Source organism: Panthera leo, chromosome D4 (assembly GCF_018350215.1).
Source record: "Panthera leo isolate Ple1 chromosome D4, P.leo_Ple1_pat1.1, whole genome shotgun sequence".
Lineage (NCBI taxonomy): Eukaryota > Metazoa > Chordata > Mammalia > Carnivora > Felidae > Panthera > Panthera leo.
In genome coordinates, this window is record NC_056691.1 from 10,072,870 (window position 1) to 10,095,000 (window position 22,131).

Sequence of the window (22,131 nt, forward strand, 5' to 3'; positions counted from 1 at the left end):
TACAGGAAATATTTATTTCCCCTTCTACTTTTCCTTCTCCTATGATTTACTCTGAACTTGGGCTCCTATTCAGCACAGAACACAGTCAAAATGACTGCCTTTCGATTCAATCTTTCTGATTAACACTTTAAGTATCAGAACCAGCATTTCCCATTGAGATGAACCCAACAGTCATCAATAGAGTAATTCCTCCTATCTCTGGGCACTTTCCCTTGGATGTTCCAGAACCTCCTGAAAATCACCTCTAAAATTAACCTGAGTTTAATTAAGCATCCTCTTCATCAAAACCCTCTCCTTGAATTCTCCTTATGTCTCTTGGTTCCCCCTGGCTTCAGAAACATTCACGTGGGTTTTCTCCCAGCCCCAGGCACTAGGCCTGCCCATTTTTTCCTTCCTAAAATGTTGCCCTGTTACCCATTCTGCTCATTTCCTTCTACCACATCCTGAGTACCCAATCCCTTCACCTCATAACTACAGTGTTGCCAAAGCTTCTTCATCGCTTTGCTCATAATGACGCCTGATTCGAGAACTGTCTTTCACCATGTTCAAGTCTTTGCACCTCGTCAGAACAAAGGAACAGTGTCTTTTATGTTTCCTCTGCATCTACCAAGTGCAAGAGCATTTGGTGCCTCAAAAATACCTGATGGGTTGGTATCACTGTTCGACCCGTGTGATGTCAGAAATGCACTGCAACTGGGGAGCTGGGCTTGTAGGAAGCAGTGCTTTTGGTTTGCATCACGGTTGTTCCGGAAGTTTGTTCACTAGGCCAGAAGCACACCTTCCAAATAATGCATTCTTTTCTTTTTTTTTTTATGAAGAATGTTTTGTAATTTTTATTTGCAAATTCCATATTTTTCCCTATTTTATTTTTTTATGCAATTTATTGTCATACTGGTTACCATACAACACCCAGTGCTCATCCCAACAGGTGCCCTCCTCAGTGCCCATCGCCCACCCCCCATTAACCCTCAGTTTGTTCTCCCTTTTTAAGAGTCTCTTATGCTTTGGCTGTCTCCCACTCTAACCTCTTTTTTTTTTTTTCCTTCCCCTCCCCCATGGGTTTCTGTTAAGTTTCTCAGGATCCACATAAGAGTGAAACCATATGGTATCTGTCTTTCTCTGTATGGCTTATTTCACTTAGCATCACACTCTCCAGTTCCATCCACGTTGCTACAAAAGGCCATATTTCATTCTTTCTCATTGCCACATAGTATTCCATTGTGTATATAAACCACAATTTCTTTATCCATTCATCAGTTGATGGACATTTAGGCTCTTTCCATAATTTGGCTATTGTTGAAAGTGCTGCTATAAACATTGGGGTACAAATGCCCCTATGCATCAGCACTCCTGTATCCCTTGGGTCAATTCCTAGCAGTGCTATTGCTGGGTCATAGGGTAGGTCTATTTTTAATTTTTTGAGGAACCTCCACACTGTTTTCCAGAGTGGCTGGACCAGTTTGCATTCCCACCAACAGTGCAAGAGGGTTCCCATTTCTCCACATCCTCACCAGGATCTATAGTCTCCTGATTTGTTCACTGTAGCCACTCTGACCAGTGTGAGGTGGTATCTCAGTGCGGTTTTGATTTGTATTTCCCTGATGAGGAGTGATGTTGAGCATCTTTTCAAGTGCTTGTTGGCCATCTGGATGTCTTCTTTAGAGAAGTCTATTCATGTTTTCTGCCCATTTCTTCACTGGATTATCTGTTTTTCGGGTGTGGAGTTTGGTGAGTTCTTTACAGCTTTTGGATACTAGCCCTTTGTCCGATGTGTCATTTGCAAATATCTTTTCCCATTCCATTGGTTGCCTTTTAGTTTTGTTGATTGTGTCCTTTGCAGTGCAGAAGCTTTTTACCTTCATGAGGTCCCAATATTTCATTTTTGCTTTTAATTCCTTTGCCTTTGGAGATGTGTCAAGTAAGAAATTGCTGCAGCTGAGGTCAGAGAGGTGTTTTCCTGCTTTCTCCTCTAGGGTGTTTGACAAAGCAGGAAAGAGTATCCAATGGAAAAAAGACAGTCTCTGTAACAAATGGTGCTGGGAGAACTGGACAGCAACATGCAGAAGATTGAAACTAGACCACTTTCTTACACCATTCACAAAAATAAATTCAAAATGGATAAATGACCTGAATATGAGACAGGAAACCAATGCATTCTTTTCAAAATAAATGTACCTTTCTTTTGTTTAACAATCGATTCACATTAACTTTAAAAAACAAATCTCCTGGGGTGCCTGGGTGGCTCAGTTGGTTCAGCTCCTGACTTCGGCTCAAGTCATTGATCTTGTGGTTCATGGGTTCAAGCCCCACATCGGGCTCTGTGCTGAGAACTCAGAGCCTGGAACCCGTTTCAGATTCTGTGTCTCCCTCTCTCTCTCTGCCCCTCCCCCACTTGAGCTCTGTCTCTGTCCTTCAAAAATAAACAAACATGTAAAAAAAATTAATAAAAAAATAAAAATAAATAAAATGTGAAAATGGTACTGCTGAAAAAGTCAGGTTCTCCCAAAAACATGGGCATAGTTTCACTTCTTCATCTCCTTTTGTCCCTCAACACAAAGTCTGACCAACTTCGTTATCTACTTCATGTAATGTTTCAGAGAAAAATATTTGGGGAAGTTTGCTCTGTAAACAGTACTTTGTGAACAACTTTAAAAAAGAGCTTAATGTCTATCCATAAACACCTCCTCTGTGATTGCAACAAGGGTCACGGTTGTAAACAGTTTATGGTCAATTACTTGATCAACAGTTCTTGAAATAAAAGGTATCCTGGTCCCTTTTTGTGCCTCTGCACACCACAGAATGCTCACTTCCTCGGCAGAAAAATGCCTTTTAACCAACTGCAGAAAGACTTGTTCACAAGTGTTTCTAATTCAGCTAAACATCTTGATAGGAAATATCATAAATTATATGTATAAGCCTGTCAGTACAAGTTTCAACAGGAGTAACATGAGTTCAGTTTGAAATAAAATGAAAACTTCAGACCCATTTTTGAACTTGCTACCCTAAATTTTAATCCAAAACCCATTTGTGTAGAAAGAGAAGGCAAAATACTAGTCCTCTTGGATAAAAACCTACCACTGAAAAAGATGCTCAAGGTACAGTCAATGTATTTTTCATATTTTTCCGGTCACTAGAGGAAAAATACGCAAAAGCACATAAATGTTAACATGGAAAACCAGATCCAGCAAGACCTTCGGTGTGCCTAAGTATCACTGCATTACTTAAGTTCAGGCTTGGCTTCCATTAAAGGGATCCTTTGGACTTTCTCCATCCTAGACAATTAGATAAGGGTCACCAAAGGGCAACAGTGTGACCCTACTGAACACTAAATATGGAAAAAGGAAGGGACAGGCTAGATTAAGACTGATGATCTTGAATATTAATTCCTTTTTCAAATTTATTTGCATTAACACAGCACAGTCAGCATATAGGAATCTCTCTCTTTGTTGCCGGACTGTCTAGAAAGAAAAGGAGCATAAAAACAGCTGCTTCTATAGAGCAAATTCAACTTAACCAAAAAAGCAGTGTAAACACAGGAAATACACACTTTCTCTTTTTGGTTCCTAGTGCAAAGTTGACATGCTTCTTTTTATTTATGCATGAGGTAAACAAGACTTCCTTCAACTCCCTATTCCTAGAAAAATAAAGCTATATAAATGAATTTCTTTTTTTTTTTTTTTTAAATTTTTTTTCAACCTTTTTTATTTATTTTTGGGACAGAGAGAGACAGAGCATGAACGGGGGAGGGGCAGAGAGAGAGGGAGACACAGAATCGGAAATAGGCTCCAGGCTCCGAGCCATCAGCCCAGAGCCTGACGCGGGGCTCGAACTCACGGACCGCGAGATCGTGACCCGGCTGAAGTCGGACGCTTAACCGACTGCGCCACCCAGGCGCCCCTAAATGAATTTCTTTTTTAAGATGTAATGAAAGAAAGGTTCAGATTGACAGGTTGTGACCAAACAGAATTTCTCTTCCACTTTCACTCACAGACAAAACCTAGCTTAGAAATCATTTGGGGGCCATTAAACTAAAGGGCTAAGATTATATAACCAAAAAAATCCATCCAAGAAGATTCAGTATAATTGATCCCAATATTTTCCTTCTTCAAAAGAACAGTTTACATTAACTTTGGAATTCCAATCCCACAAGTTCAATGTAACCATATGGACCACAGCCCAGATAACCATGGAAATTAGATTTGACCTTAATTATATAATGTTTGTTGCATGTAGAGTAAAAACTCATCAATTAAGATTTCATTGGCATCTAAACCACAGTTGGGGGTGGGGACTGAAATGTACTGTAAAATACCTATTACACCCTGTGTGATTCTATTTCTGTGACATTCTTGAAAAGGCAAAACCATAGGAACAGAACACACATCAGTTATGGCCAGACGCCAAAGAGGGGGAAAGACAACTGACCACAAAAGGGCAGGATGGAACTTTTTTGGGGTGTGGGAACTGTCCTATGTCTTTGTGGTGACAGTGAAGTGAATGAACACTTTTGTCAAAACTCCTGGATCTATAAACCCTCATAATGTATGAAAATCAGACCTTAATAAACCTGGCTTTCAAGAGCGTCTATTGAGAAAACAAGTATTGACAGTATTAATAGATTATAAAAGAAAAAATTACCCAAGTTTCTCGAGCAGATAAGAAACAGTGCTTGCATACTAATCGTGCAATTCACTGAAAAGTGAGCGTAAGGAACAAAGATTAGACTATTACTGATACGTGCTGATGGCGATGCTCCCTTCACGAAGGAACTCTGCCAACAACCAGTGATAAACGTAATCTCCCTTGGCGCACATAACTGGAAGTGAAGATAATTTCAATTTAGAATACACTGCAATTGGGGTGCCTGGGTGGCTCCATCAGTTAAACGTCAGACTCTCGAGTTTGGCTCAGGTCATTACCTCACAGTTCTCGAGTTCAAGCTCCACATTGGGCTCTGTGCTGCCAGTTCAGAGCCTGCCCGGGACTCTCTCTCTCCCTTTCTCTGCCCCTCCCCAGCATGCTCTCTCTAAATAATAAACATTTTAAAAAATTAAATAAAATTCACTGCAATCAAGTTTAGCTTTTCCTCACTTGCATGAATCAGTGGGGTCTTAGTGTATGCCAGAAGTTGGCAAACTTTTTCTGTAAATGGGCTGAATGGGTAATTTTGCAACTATCCACCAAAAGAGCCACAGAAAATAACAAAGGAATGAGTGTCACTGTGTTTTCAGAAGACTTTATTTATGGACAGTGAAATTTGAATTTCACCTCATTTTCATGTGTCACAAAATTTTCTTCTTTTGGTTCTTCACAGCCTGTTAAAAATATAAAAACCTTTCTTAGTTCCCAAGCTGTGCAAAAAACAGGCAAGGCCTAGAGTTGACCAAGGCTATTCGTGGTAATCATAAGGGCTTCTTGGATGCACAACTCTCTCAAGCACGATGAACTTCTTTCTGTTAAGGCTGTCCACCCCAAGAGCCACTGTTGTAGAATCACAAAACTGTACACATACACAACTACCCAGCTCACCTTGGCTTAAATATCAGAGAAGACAAAAGGTGAGGAGCCTCTAGAAACATATGGACCATGAAAAAGACATTCTGTAAAAAAAGGAAGCAAAAAAAAAAAAAAAAAGAGTGGATCCACACCCTTCCAACCAAGGGTTTTCAAATTCTAAACTAAAAATGCCTAAGGAGAGCAGGTCTGCTTTGCCTGCCTCCCCCGCCCAGGGTAAGGGCTTAATGTCACCTGTTTGAGTAATGAATTGCTGATGTTAATATTCTTTCAAACAGTGTTTAGACTGACTATAACTTATGAACATGTATTTTTAGATATACAAGATGGTTTGGGAGGGGTTGAGGGGGGGAGGGTTCTGTCCTAGTGAGGACAGGAACAGGGCACATTTATCCGAAACACATTTGTGTGATGGAAACATTTCCAGCTGCACGAATGCTGTAACATCTACACCCAAATTAGCTCAGGAGTCAACACATCTCGTTTGGTTATTACATTTATTGCATCTATTATCTACAAATGAAATACAGCTGCGTCGTCAGTATCCCCGCAGCCAAGCATCTGCTTAATGAGCTTGCAAGGTAGGGCAGATCGGGAGCACATGGCCGACAACAAATCGGGGAAACACAATCCTCCGGCCCTGGACAGACACTGCCCAGCTGAAATCCCTTTCCTTTATGGGCAGCAGGAGTCATATTTTAAGAGACTCTCATCAGGTATTTATCCTAAACACAAGCAGCAGTACATTCGATTTATTTGCTAAATAGAAATTGGGTAAGTCTGGCGTCCAAATCACAGTCACCACTTTGCCCGCCCTGCTTACAGTCCAAGGTCACTTGGGTTGCCTTGGGGCATGGGAGGTTTGGGGAGGGGTGGGGGGTGGGGCGGACACGAGGCCGAGGACAAGAGCCACATTTCCAGCTGCGCAATGCCCAGTCTGACGTTTTGACAGAGTCTCTAATCTTTTTCACATTTCTTTCTACAGGACGGGATGGGGGAACCAGATGCTCCCGGTCTCCCTGCAAGTTTTTTGGATTATGTTTTTTTTAAGAGAGATGAGGCTGGAGGCCTGGGTCCAGGCAGAGTCAGAGTTGGGAATTGTCTCCATACTTCGACCAGGCAAAAAAACCTCCAAGGATCTCCCCCATTGCCAGTATATATTTTATAGGCACTGGGTAGACACCTGTTTTCAATCACACCTTCACATCAGAGGAACCCTCGAGGAGTGGCCTGCAAGCACAGGCCTGGCTGAGAGCAAAAGCAACAGTTGCCTGCCCAGGGCTGTCTTTTCTGTTTGCTTTGTAAATGATTTCTGAGCCACGTGTGGGAGAAAGGCCTGCCCGGGCTCTTGCTGACATCATGCGTGTGGAACTCGAGTCTCGCCGTAGGAATGCTACAGCAGCGGACATGTGTTTAAGCCGCTGGTCAGCCGGGGTCTTCCTCATTGCAAATGGATTTGGGCTCATAAACTACGGGAGATTAGTTTTAAGCCCTCACAGTAGACCTTGCTGAGCAGACTCCAGGTGACATGAAAGGCAAAGGAGAGGCAGCAAGCCGAGCCCAGCCCCACACCCCTTCCAGATGTCTGGACTCAGAACCCAGGGTGTGGAGACGGACGTCCAGGGAGGTTGGATTGCGAAGATGTAGCCAGGGCTGGTCCCATCTAATGGCACCATGGGTAACATGCCTCCTCCCAAAGCAATTCACTGAAAACCAAAACCTTTCCTCTCAAGGTCTAGATGGGATTGCCATCAAGGAGCCAGGCCTCTGCCTCTGGTGGGATCTGAACGCTAAAGCACACAATGAGAGACTCCCTAGCCATCAAGTCTCTGAGGATCAGGGAATACGATTAAATTACCTTTGCCCAGATTTAAAGAAACCTGGGTTCACGTCTCACTTTCTAGGTCTCTGACCGAAGAGAAGCCAACTTTATGATGTCTACCCGAGTACACTAACGTCAATTCCTTACTGCAGACTTTCCATAAATGGGGAGTCTAGGGTGCGCTTGGAGCTCTCAGACTCCCTGAACAGATCCCAGCAGAAGTTGGACTTGCATTACGTGCCATGACATGTGGGAGCTTGGGGGGTGGGTTACCCTTTCCTTCTCCCCACCTTCCAAACTCTCCTGTTGCCAAACCCTGGACTTGACCATCTCTGTTCCCCACAGTGGAACTCAGCTTCTCAGCTTCTATACCGGAAAGCCTCAGATAAACCCATCCTGTACTTGCCTGAGAAGAGCTGAATAGGACCTTTACAGTAGACCAAGAGAACGGCTGACGTTCAATAGTGAACACGATTATAGCTTCAACCTTCAACCATAGGTGGAAGGGGACATGGAGAGGGAGTCCAAACCTGTCCTGATAGCTTTTTGTGGGTCCCATGTCATCTTTTAGAGAAGTCAAGGACAAAACATTATCAGAGACTCAATTTGAGAGCGGTCAAGACAGGAAAACACGTACATGCTAAAAGCCCCTGAACCAAACAAAGCATCTTCGCCATATCGAGGTCTTCCTCTTGCAATCCTTCCGGACTCAGGAGGGCCGGAGAGTCAACAAGCGGCAGTATTGGAAGGGGTAAGTGAGAGACCTGCCACCCGGATACCCCAAATCCAGATGCTACAGCAGAAATGACTGCTGCTGCCACCTGCTCTCCGCCTCACTCTTTCAGATGCTTCAGAATGCTTTCAGCTTTGGATGATTTAAGCCATTTTCCCTTCCCCATCCCCCACCCCAGTCTTTCACTTCTCTTCCTTGCTCCCACCAAGGAAGAGGAGGACCCGAGCCTGGGATGGATGAACTATTGATCGTCTGCGTCCACCACCCCCCAGAATTCCTATGGTGAAACCTAACCCCCAGTGTGATGGCACTAGGAGGCGGGCCTTTGGGAGGGGATTAGGTCCTGCATGGGACTAGTCCCCTTAGAAAAGAGACCCCAGAGAGGTCACTGCAAAAGGACACTGTCCGTGAGCCAGAATGTGCAGTGTCACCGGTCATTGAATCTGCCAGTACCTTGACCGTGGACTTATCCTCCAGAACTGTAAGAAAATTTCAGTTGTTGGTCAGGCACCTCAACTACAATATTTCTGTTACAGCGGCCTGAACGGACTAAAATAGGAGGCGAACGTGGCAACTGAGCTGATGGGAATTGAGCCCCTAGCATTAGAATCTGCCTTCTCTGCCCAGGCTTCCCTCATGCTCTTCTTGGCAGGGTTTCATTTTGGTTTTGCCCAAAATGGGAAAGAAAAGCTCCACGCCAGAAGGCTCAGTAAACTTGAGAGGCCATGGCTCAGAGTAAAGTATGTATGTGGTTTTCACTGACACCCATTTTCAAAGCGTCGGTTACTGATAGCAAAACACCCACACGGTTTACATTCCTGCTCACAAAGGGTTTCACACATGAAACCCATGGTGTTTTCCTTCCTATTATCATCTTTTCATAGCATGTAATCCCACTCAACTTTAAAAAAAGTTATTTTGCCTTCATTTGATCTGTCATCATGGGGTGGTTTTGCTTCTCTCTCACACACCAAAGCAACCCCTCCTTTCTCTCTCTCTCACTACACACACACACACACACACACACACACACACACACACACTTCAATGTGGGCTTGCCCTTCAAAAGCCAAAAACAACAAGATCAAAAAGTTGTTAGTGGAGCAGATGTCAAGTGGTCCCCCTGGACTCCTACTTAACCCCTTCCAGAGATCTGACTGGACCCTGACAAGGAATTGATTTGGTGAGGAAAGCAGAGGGCTTGGTAAACATGGCCCCACCTCTCCTTATAAATCTCCAAAAGGACGGCCTGCCATGATTCTACACAACTTCCATCTTCTCCCAGGGAAATGTGCACACAAACTGCTTATCAAAAGGACACTTTAACTGTGAACATGCTTTGCTAACTGGGGTTGTTTATGACTCAACGTAATAAAACTTGATGTTGCAAACTGGAAGCATTTTCCTTGTTTTGTTTCCTTAGACCTTCCTCTCTTCCTACTCTAGAATTGTTACCTAAAACCAGGTGTGTGAAATGTATGAGTGGAAGTTAAGCAATCGGGGCCTTTTATGTACATGACAGAGATATATGGGGAATTTTAAGACCTAATGATTACAAATGGGCAGGAAATTAGCATGAAGGGACTTTTCCTTATCTTACCTCTAAACACAGCATGTATCACCGAGATATCATATTAGACTGGGGCCATATTGAGATGATCTGTAACTCTTTCATACAGTTAAAAAAAAAATTGCCAGCTGTTGTGAAGGTCCTCACCGGCATCATCTCAAATTGCAGCTCTTTCCAAAACTAGGGGGTTATTAACCAAGTTGCATATATACAATTAGAGGAAAAGATGGCCATTTTATGAAGGTGCTTTGTTGGAACAAGCTTCCCAAATACCGACAGTAATCAGAATGATCAAGTTATTTTCCTAAAATCAGATAACTTTGGCTTCAAATGAGTGACCACTTGGTGAAGTAGCAACTATGTTTCTAAGTAAAATATGCACTGTGACGTAGCATGGGACCGATTTCCAATCCCCTGAACCAAAAGTTCTGTGGTCACTGCATAGCCCTCAAAGATGTAAGCAACCTCCTTGCCTTAAAAAAAGAAAGTCACCTTCCATGTGGCTTTAGATTCATGCTCTTTTTAATCAAAAGCATTTGATGGTCACTAATTGCATGTTTGTCACAAACTCCAGGCTGTTTCAAACAAGGTTCTTTGAACTGGAGGATCATGTTCAAGTGCACTTCCAGTCGACACTGGGTTTTATTGTGCTTTTACTCCACCTTTTCCCCAGTGTCAAGCGATTCAGGTTGCAAAGGGGCTGAAAAGCGTCAGCAGTAGGAAGTCTGTGGGGGATGATGGACAGTGGGGTTTGTAACTTTCCAAGATGTGGGCTGCCATATTTCAGGGGGCAGGCCCCAATGACAGGTCTGCTTTCATTTACTTGTGCATGAATGCTTTGGTCCCGGAGCTCAGTTATGGAGTTTGACATCTCCCGAGGTGCTCCAGAAAGCCATTTTCAGGCCAAAATGGGCCAAATGACAACTTAATCATAACCAGGAGATGCGGCATGACGATGCAGTCGGCCACCATGAGCACCCCTTTCCTGAAACCCAGTCTGCCACCACTGGTCTTTGTTGGAGGCAGAACATAAGCCCGTAGGAGCAAGACTAACATGAAAGAGGCCACAACAGTGCAACAGAAAGGTACGAACCACCCACACGTAAGGGAGACTACAACCTAGAATCCTGGGTTCTGTCCTAACACCAGGCCATGTCACGTTCAGTGTCTGCCGTTCCCTTAGCCAGACCTGTGGCAAACAGCGAGCATGGCCACTGATGATGACAGTAACAGCGCCCTACAGCTTCTGTCCTCTGTGCCTCTGCTCAAGCGCATTCCTCCTCCTGGAATCCCCTCCTCTTTCTCCTGTCTAAATCCAACCTGTATGTCTAGGTCCCAGCTCTCTCCCAAGACCTTTCTTAACATCACCCACATGTCCTCTGGGGTCTCTTTCTCCTCAGGGGCATGGTTAGACTTGACCCAGTGCCTAGTTCCCTATCTTGGGTTGGCATGAAGTTCTCCTCCCGATAGCCACCAGTTCCCATCACTCAGATCTTCCCACTTCACCCTCCTGGCTGTGCACTGCCTCCAGGATATCTCCATCCTGCCTCACTTAGAGCCAGAACATACAACTCAGTCCAGTAAACATATGTTCATGAAGCATTTAAGCACATCTGTAGGCATTACTGTAGGTTCAGCAGTTCTCAGGGAAGAATTACATTCAGAAGCATGCAACCTTGGGTTCCTCCTGGCTCCAAGTCAAGCTCTCTCTCCTTCCCTCCTTCCTTCCCCCACTCTTCCCCTGTCCCACAACCAACACATTTTTTGCTTTCTCCTACACAGGGCAATTCATTCAGGACACCTGTGATCCCAGTTTCCACCCACAATTATTTGTCAAGAATCTTGGAAAAGTAACATTCTTGAAAGAGAAAGCAATTACCCTGAACAAAATTCCTCTGAAAACCATTTTTACCACTGTGTTGCCTTCAGATTGAGTATCCCTCCCAACGTCCCATGTTGTATGCCTGTATGCCACTGACCTTTATCTAACAATATATCATCTATTTTGTATCTGAGCTTTTTATACGTGCATCTTGTGCTTCTGTTATTTTCAGAGTTCTGGGAAGTACAAACCCTGCACACTCATTTTTGTATTTCTTTAGAGTACCTAAAGCACATTGTTTTAGCCCTATAGGATTCTCAGAAATTTGTGGAATTGTACCAAAGTGTAAAATGGTGCATCATTCTTCCCAGTAACCACCAAATAGTTGAGTTTTCTTAAAGTGGCATTCTTAGAAAGTAAGCTCAAATACCACCCACCACCACTGCCATATAATTAGAATCCAAATAGAACATAGATGTGGTTTGGAGAAACTAGTCAAATATGCTATTAAAAACAATAATAAAGTTTTTCATTTCAAATAATTCATATTTCAGATTCAATCTAAATCTAATTATCCTCTATGGTTTAATATTCCCTCCACAAGTTTTTTAATTGACCTTTAATTTCTTTATGATAAACACTTCTATTTATATATTTTATATAAATTTATATATATGATATATATGATATATATTATATATTTACATACCTAAAAACATGAGTATCTGAAGTTTTTCTGCTATATGTTGTTTCCACTCATTCTTACTTACAATGACTTTCTCCCTAAAATGTTTAGTGAATAATGACAGTAAGTTGCTTATTTTGCTAAATGGAATGAAAGTGGTTTTCTCAAGGCAGGATTTACATTTGCTTCTATCAGAAGATTGGGGTAAGGGGACCTACTATATTGTTACTACTTTAAACTGAATTCTTAGGTGTTGGTCAGACCATGCAAGTAGTGTGAATTTAGGCTGCAAATACGACTGAGGGGCACTATGGTTACAACTTCTCAGGAATTTTTATTCTTCTTCCTCTGCTGAACAATTGAGAAATTTCCTTCCAGTTCCCAGTGGAGGGATGTGAGGTAGATTGGGAGCAAGGTTTGTTTTTAGTTCCTCCTAACGCTGAAGGTCAACAGGTCCCAAGCAGGATAATTAAAAAGGAACCCCCATTGAGGTACTTCAGAACACCTAAGTCTAAAGGAAGATCTTAAAAGCAATCAGAGAAAAAAGACTAATTGTATTCAAGGGTGTGGCCGTTTGGCTGAAAGCTACAAAGGAGGCTGAACAAAAGTAACCTATGTTCAATGTTCTGGAAGTCAAAAAATTGCCAACCTCAAATTCCATACCTAACAAACTATCCATGAAGAATGAAGCATGAAGAATGAAGACACTTTCAGGCAAACAAAAACTTAGAGAACTTGCAACTAGCTTAAGTAAATTCTAAAGGATGTAATTCAGGTAGAAGTAAAGTGATTCCAGATGGCAGATTAGAGATACAGCAAGAATGAAAAGCAAAGAATATAACAAATATATGGGTAAAGTTAAATGAACATGAGTCATATTAAATAAAAATGATAATATCTTTTGATAAAAAATAAAATATCCAATCATAGTATATAATTCAGGAATAGGGTAAATGGAGTTAATGTCTTCTAAAGGACTTTTTCTTGTTTGAAAAGAAGATATGGATTGATTTACCTTAGTAAATGAAACATGAATATACTAATTTCACAACTAATCACTACAAGAGCAGAGAGAGTCTAGTAAAAGATAAAATGAAAACATGAACTCAAAAAGGCCAGTGAAGAAAATAAGAGAGACATATCGTGGCTCAGTCAGTTAAACCTCCAACTCTTGATTTCAGCTCATGTCATGATCTCATGGTTTGTGAGATTGAGCTCTGTGTTGTGCTCTGCACTAACAGAGCAGAGCCTGCTTGGGATTCTCTCTCTCTCTGCCTCTCCCTGCCTCTCCCCTGCTCACACTCCCTTTCTCTCCTTCTCTCTCAAAATTAGTAAACATTTTTTAAAATGCCTTTAAAAAAGAGAACAAAAGATCAGACTAATGGACCAAATAAAACCTACAAAATATGATATAAATTCAAATGTAATAATTACAGGGGAGCCTCGGTGGCTCAGTCGGTTAAGCAGCTGATTTCAGCTCAGGTCATGATCTCACAGTTCAGGAGTTCAAGCCCTGCATCAGGCTCTGTGCTGACAGCTCAGAGCCTAGAGCCTGCTTTGCATTCTATTGTCTCACCCTCTCTCTCTGCTCCTCCCTCGGGTGTGCTCTCTCTCAAAAATAAACATTTAAAAAAAGAAATAATAACAATAATAATTACAATACATGTAAATGGACTATATGATCCAATTAAATCAAGATTTACAGACCAGATTTTTAAAGCAAAAATAAAACAAAGGAATTTTCTCACCCATTATATTATCAAAAGGAGAACTAAAATCGATCTACAATTACACTTGTCAGAGAAACCATACTCAACATTTTGTTTTTCCTTTTAACTTTTTTCACAAAGGCAAACATACATCTTTCTATATTATAGTATATAAACATTTTCTGACTTTTTTCTCTTAAAAGCATCATGAATATATTTTCATATAGTTAAAACTTTCTCAAAAGTTTTATACTGAGATTAATGTATGTAAAATAAATACAGAAAGGCTGTACATTTATTGCCATGTGCATAATATTTTACGATATAGTTATAACTATTTAACCAGCTTCCTATCATTGGACATTTTGGTTGTTTCCAATGTCTCATTAAAATATATACATATATTAATATTTTATTTTTATATAATTTTATTATATAAATTTATATTATATTTTATATAATATATAAAATACTATATTTTTATTATATAAACTTATATTTTATATATATTATATGTTATATATTTTTATATAATTATATTGATATATAATATTTATATGTATTTTATTTAATTATATTAATTATATATGTATATATCCTACATATATATCCTCAAGGAACATACTGACAAACATACTTTTAGATCTATATCCTTTAGCTACATTTCCTACTATACACATTGGATGCCTATTGCAAAATCACTCTCCAAAATGTTTATACAAATGTTTACAAAATGTTTACAAAAATTTAGTCTTCAACAAGAAATGTGTCCATTTCCCCTTGTCTAAAAGGAGAGATTATTTCCCTTACATTGCCCACAAATTAAAGAGGCAAATACAGAAAATTTTCTAGATCACTGGATTTATTTAACCCCTCTAGTTTGTCCAAACCTTTAGGAGTCAAAAGCAATAGACACAAAAGAACTGTCAAAAAGGAGCAAACTCTCTTTCTCCTTCAAAAAAACTTTCAAAAGATGATTGCCAACTTTACTTTCCTACTTAATCTCCTCATACTCACCTCAATTTAAACATATTTTGAACTTAAAAAATCAAGATGAGCTTACCTTTATTTGTGCATTAGAGTCTTGTCTAAGCAAAGCCAAGAAGCCAAGTTTCAAAACTGATCGTTTACATCTCAGAGTTCCATGGACAAAACTCCAACTGGCATAAGCCCTTTGTCCTGGTGGTTACCTTTTCTTTCTTTCTATTCATCACCCTATTCTATTCTGTGAGATGATCTGTCAGGAGCATGGTCTTCAATTAGAGGAAAATCTAAGTCCCTGCTCTACCAGTTTCTAGTTGGGAAGGCTTGAGTAACTTAACCTCTTCATTTCAGTTTCTTCCATACAGCCTACTGTTTATAAGCAGACTCAAGAGTCAAAGATAGGTAGTCATAATCACAGGTCTATCATCTACAGCAGTGTGCCCTTGGGCAAGATTAATTATTCCACACCTGCTTCATCTGACAAATGAGTTTATTATTAGGTTATTAGAAATCAATTTCTTTTTTTTTTTAATTTTTTTTTTAACGTTTTTATTTATTTTTGAGACAGAGAGAGACAGAGCATGAACGGGGGAGGGGCAGAGAGAGAGGGAGACACAGAATCGGAAGCAGGCTCCAGGCTCTGAGCCATCAGCCCAGAGCCCGACGCGGGGCTCGAACCCAAGGACCGTGAGATCGTGACCTGAGCTGAAGTCGGCCGCTTAACCGACTGAGCCACCCAAGCGCCCCAGAAATCAATTTCTTAATTCAGTACTTGACTCACAAGAAAGTACCCAGAAAATGCTATACAAGTGATCTTTAAGGGCGCCTGGAGTTCAGGTGGTTGAGCGTCCGACTTCAGCTCAGGTCATGATCTCATGGTTTGTGAGTTCGACCCCCATGTCTGGCTCTGTGCTGACAGCTCAGAGCCTGCTTCAGATTCTGTGTCTCCCTCTCTCTCTGCCCCTCCCCTGTTTATGCGCTCTCTCTCTCTCTCTCTCTCAAAAATACATAAACATTAAAAAAAATTTTAACAAGTTTTCTTCATTATTTGTGAATTTTGTACTTGCAAACTTACCCACTCAATAAATTTTTTTTGTAACTTCAAAATCAATACTCATGGTGCTTTCGTAGTCATTCACAGACATGTGCAACCCAGTGAAAAATGTGAGTCAAATCGCATATTCTCAGCTCAGGCCATGCTCAGCCCTCCTGTTTCAGCTCTTATACTATAGATACAAGTCCTTTTCACAGTCTAGCACCATGTTTTTCACATTTTTAATGCTTTTTCTTTGCGATTCTGCTGTTCAAAATGCTCCCCCCAAGCTCAATGCTGAAGTGCTGTCTAGTATTCCTATGCACAAGGTTTTCATATATATTATGGAGAAAATACATGTGTTCATGAAAACTATTAGATATTAAAGCAACTAAACACTACACAAACAAGTGTTAATATATTACATGTTCACAGATTGGAAGAATATGGTTAAAATATCCATACTACATAAAGCCACCTATAGATCCAATGCCATCCCTACTGAAATTTCAATGGCATTTTTCACAGAAATAGAATAATCCTAAAATTTATATGGAACCACAGAAGACCCCAAGGAGCCAAAGCAATGTTGAAAAAGAAGAACAAAGCATCACACTCCCTGATTTCAAATTGTATCACAAAACTATAGCAATCAAAAAGTATGGTATTGGCCTAAGAACAGACACATAGAACAAAACAGGAAGCCCAGAAGTAAACCCACTCATACACAGTCAATTTATTACAAAGGAGGCAAAAATATACAAGACAGAAAAGATGGTCTCTTCAGTAAATTGTGTTGGGAAAACTAGAGAGCCACTTGCAAACAAGTAAAACTGGACTCTGACACCATACACAAAAAGTAACTTAAACTGGATTAAAGGCTTGAATTTGAGACCTGAAACCATAAAATTCCTGGAAGAAAACATAGGCAATAAGCTCCTTGACATCAATTTTGATAAGGATTTTTTGGATATGACACAAAAAGCAAAAATAATCAGGAGGAACTATGTCAAATTAAAAAGCTTGTGCATGGCAAAGAAAACCAACCACAAAATGAAAAGGCAACCTGTTGAATGGGATAAAGTATTTTCAAAACATTTATCTGAAAAAGGGTTAATATCCAAAGTATATAGAAGAATGTATAGAAATCAGTATCAAAAAAATCCATCTGATTAGAAAATGGGCAGAGGATCTAAACAGACATTTTTCCAAAAAAGGCTACAGATGACCAATAGGTACATGAAAAAATGCTCAACATCCCTAACCATCTGAGAAATGCAAATCAAAAACAATAAGATATCACCTCACACCTGTTAAGATGGCTATTACCAAAAAGACAATAAATAACAAGCATTGGTGAGGATGTAATGAAAAGCAAACATGGGGCACCTGGGTGGCTCAGTCAGTTAAGCAGTCAACTTCACCTCTGATCATTATCTCACGATTCTTGAGTTCAAGCCCCGCATTGGGCTCTGTGCTGACAACTCAGAACCTAAAGTCTGCTTCAGACTTTGTGTCCCTCTCTCTCTGTCCCTTCCCTGCTCACACTCTGTCTCAGTCTCTCTCAAAAATAAACATAAAAAAATTTTTTTAGTAATAAAGAAAAGGGAATACTTGGACGCTATTTGTAGGAATGTAAATTGATGAAGTCACCATGGAAAACTGTATGGAGTTTCTTCAAAAAATTAAAAATTGCCAGAGACCATGGGGGAGGGGAAAGGGAAAAAAAAGTTAGAGAGGGAGGGAGGCAAACCATAAAAGACTCTAAAAACTGAGAATAAACTGAGGGTTGATGGGAGGGAGGGGAAAGTGGGTGATGGGCATTGAGGAGGGCAACTGTTGGGATGAGCACTGGGTGTTGGATGGAAACCAATTTGACAATAAATTTCATATTTTTTAAAAAAGAAAAAATTGGAGGAAAGAGATAATAAAAAATCTAGAGCTAACTACTTTTAACATCTTGTAGTAAAAATCATATATATCCATATTTGCTCATAAAAAGATATAAAGCAAAAAAAAAAAAAAATTAAAAATTATACCATATGATCCAGCAATTCCACTTATGGGTATTCATCTAAAGAAAACAAAAACACCAACTTAGAAGGATACTTGCACTCCAATGCTCACTGCAGCATTATTTACAATAGTCAAGGCATGGAAACGACCTCAATGTCCATCTATAGATGAATGGTTAAGGAAGAGTTGGATATATACACAATGGAATATCATTCAGCCATGTCAAAGAATGAAACCTTGCCATTTGACAACATGGATAGACCTTGAAGGAATTATGCTAAGTGAAATATGTCAGACGGAGGAAGACAAATACCATATGATCTCACTTGTATGCAGAATCTAAAAGCAATTTTTTAAAGAAATTTTTAAAAAGCTCATAGATCAGCTTGATGGTTGCCCAAGGAAGGGTAGAGAGTGGGCAAAATGAATCCAGTGGGTCAAACGGTATAAACTTCCAGTTATAAAATAAATGAGTCATGAGAATGTAACATACAATATGATGGCAATAGTAATGATACAGCATTGTATATTTAAAAGCTTGCTGTCACGCAACTTGCAGATGGGTGCACTATGACCACCACAGTCAAAAGGAGTCCATCCTTCATCTTGTGTTGAGACTTCATGGTGGTGCTAGGTACTCATCTTCTACTCCCAAAGAAATTAAGTGTAAGAGATAGAAGGATAAGTTGGCGGTCCTGAAATATTCTAATATAGAGGAGAACGGCAAGATCAATTGCCTTCCTCATACATACCCCTTCAGATCAATGGGGTGCTCAGCCCTTTATCCGCAGCCATTTTGACCGCACTGTGGTGAATGCCTGACTTACTGCTTCAACAAACCAGAAAACAAGTCACTGTCTATGTGTTAATAAAATAAATGAATTTAGGAAAAAGGCAGACTTCATTATCAACATGTTCCTCTACCTCAATGATAAAACCCAGACGTGCTGGTTTAAGCTGACCACAAAACAGCTGCAGCCTACCCATCCCACCACACCCCTATATGAGTCCTGATACAGCCACATAATCTCATCATCGGTCCCCAGGTACCTGTCTCCCTGCCCTCATTTAGTAACCACTTTCCTCCCTTTATGTTTCCTCTTCATTCTGTCTAAATTCTTCCCATCCATCAAGGTCAAGTTCAAGTCCCCATTTCCTCCATAAAACAGCTTTCCGATTACACCAATACACTTACTGTCAACAGGCAGATCAGGAAAAACTGGAGCAAAAACAAAAACAAGAGGGGACCTCTCAATCGATGAAGGGAGCAAGGCAGCAAAAAACAGGAGGGGGGGCGGGGAGGGGACAATGTGCCTAATTTACATTTTCCAGTAAATCTTTGTCTTGCTTCCCAACTTGGCTGTTCATTCTTTCTATCAGTTTTTTCTCCATGGACTGCTCCCTTAATTCTGGGTCTTACAATTGCATACTCTGGTTGTGAATATCCATATTTGCTTTCTGAGTATTCAGGCTGTGTCCCCACTTCCTCATTTTCTACTCTGTGGTCCACTCACTAGGCTACAACCTGACTTCCCCAATCCACTAGTAATAGTTCACAGAACATCAGAAATTTGGTCCATATGGTACCATCATGTATTATGGAAAAAATACACAAGCTTAACCCATCTTACCAACTAGATTACAAATTCTTTCAAGGTAGCTTTTTATGTGCCCACAGTTTTTAGACGAGGTAATGATAATGATGACATTAATAATAGAATAGAAAACATCTGAGTTCTTGCTGTGTCCCTGAAACCACGCCAAGAGTTTTATAAGCATTACCCATTTAGTTCCCATAGCAAATTTTCCCAATATTATTGTTCCTTTGTTTTCTATTCAAGATGAGAAAACTGAAGCCAAAGAGTAAATGATGCAAGATATTTAAATGTAATTAATAAACATTTACAATGAAATAAGAAAGAAATATTATCAATTTTTCTTTCAGATTCCCAAAGACAATACATACAACCCTATAACTTTTTTATCTTTTCTTGACAACTTCATAAAATTATCATAGAGTCAAAAGGGAGGGATTAATCTCAAAGGAATTTCCAGCTTTCTGAAACAGTCAACTTTACAAAAATGTCCTAAACCCCCAAATACAAGAAAAAAAGGTCTTTAGTCACATAGGGAGCCTTAAAAATCATATATATGTATATTGTTTAAGATTTCATTACTATAGTAAGAGCTTCTGCTTGCCATTGAAATGAAGAAAGGCTGTGCCATATAGTACAGTATTTAGTAAAAATAATTTTAAAGAGATGTCCTCCACATTTCTCAGTGAGTATTAAAGAGGGTTGTTACAGAAAGAATTGGGTCTCCCCCCAACCCCACCAGTTCCTAACTTGCACCTCAAACCATAATGTGACTATATCAGAGACAGGGCCTCCATGGAGCAAACGAAGGTTGAATGAGGTCCCAAGGGTGGGACCCAATTCAATAGGACCAGTGTCCTGATAAGAAGAGGAAAAGGTATCAGGATGTACACAGGCACACACAGAGGAAAGGCCATGTGGGGTACAGCAAAAAGGCATCCGTCTTCAAGACAAAAACACAGACTTCACCAGAAAGCAACCCTGCTGGCAACTTGATCTGGGAATTCCAGCCTCTAGAACTATGAAAAATAAATAAATTTCTGTTGTTTAAGCCAAAGAAAAAAGGGGGTAGAAAGAGAGGGAGGGAGGGAGAAAAGGAGAGAGGGAGGAAGGAAAAAGGAAGAAAGAAGGAAGGAAGAAGGAAAGGGAGAAATAAAACATGAAGACAACAAGTTTATGAGAAAGTACATTCTCTTTTTCTAGGTAATAATAGTCTGTTGACAAAAAAAAAAAAGTTACATTCTAGACTTGTACTTCACCTCAAATAAATACTGCACAAGTTAAATTCACAACATTAGCATACCAGAGAAAAACACTATAAAAGTATTCAACACTTATCAGGTGGTTTTTCTGGCAAAGAGAGCCAAAATATCTATTTGGTAAGCAATCTATAACTTTCAGCAATGAAAATGCAATCTAGTCTGTGAAGCTACGTAACTCCTTCCCCAAACAGAACTGGACTGCCTACCTACCTACAATACTCATATGTCCTTGGCAAATCATGCTTTTCTTATGTTTGGACAGTACCATATGTTTTTGGTCCAGCACGAAGCTTAGGAAAATTGAGGGGTGGCAGACATCCGTATAGCTAGCCAGTCCACCGCAATTAGCAACAATGACCACAGCCTCAACGTGACACTGGCTTTGCACTGGATGTTGATTATACAGCCTTCATTATATAGCATTGATTATACTGCTGCCAAAGGGGCTATACTGTTCTCATATGATTTCACTTAAGATGAAGAGCTCTTCCAGGTACTTCTAAAGATAATGCCAGTAAATCCTGGAAAATAACACTTTCAAGTAATTGTGACAGCAAGACCAACAACAAGGTTTCAGAATTTGAAGTGAATACCAATTCCAGAGTATACGCAGTCCTGACCTACCATATTGCCCCAGTGTACTCCCTTCCAGAATGTAAGATGCCTGCGCTTAGTATTCAGGTGACTGCTGGGAACAGTGAGTCTTAGATGACCTAGGATGTAACTGTAATTCTCTTCCCACTCAGGAAGGTGGGGGAAAAAAACTGAGTAAAATCTGAAGAAAGTCATATCAAGAAAAAAAGCTAGAGATTTTTTTCCTCTATGTTCTAAATCAAAACTCGCCAAGTCAGTTTACTAGTAGGTAAATTCAAAACCCAATTTCAGATTTGGCACTAGCAATGTGAAGTGGACCAGTGAGCTCAGTGAGTGGATAAGTGAGCTGTATTTGGTCTCTCCTCTCCTGAACAAACCTGTATTGGTAGTAAGTCAATGAAATGTGTTCCAGCAAAACAAATCAGCATTTCAATCATCTTCCCAATGTGTGGAACCACCAATTCAATCACCCAATAGCTAATGAGAACTGTCATAAAATTACCCAATGATGCCTATGTCATCATTTGCCTTTTATTATAGCCTACATTTCCTGCCACCAAAATAAGGACAATATCTATTTCTTCAGGACAGCAATAAGCTAGATAGTAATGGTGGAGGTATCTAACAAGTGTTTCTTATCTGCAGTGTTTCAAAAAAAAAGAAAGAAAGAAAGAAATTATGTAAGTTGTAGAGTTGGCATCAGTGGATTAAATTCCCACCAGATCCAGACAGAGAGTTGGATGCATGTTGCTTCAAATTTAGATTTATTTATTTCACAGAACTCCTCCAGTT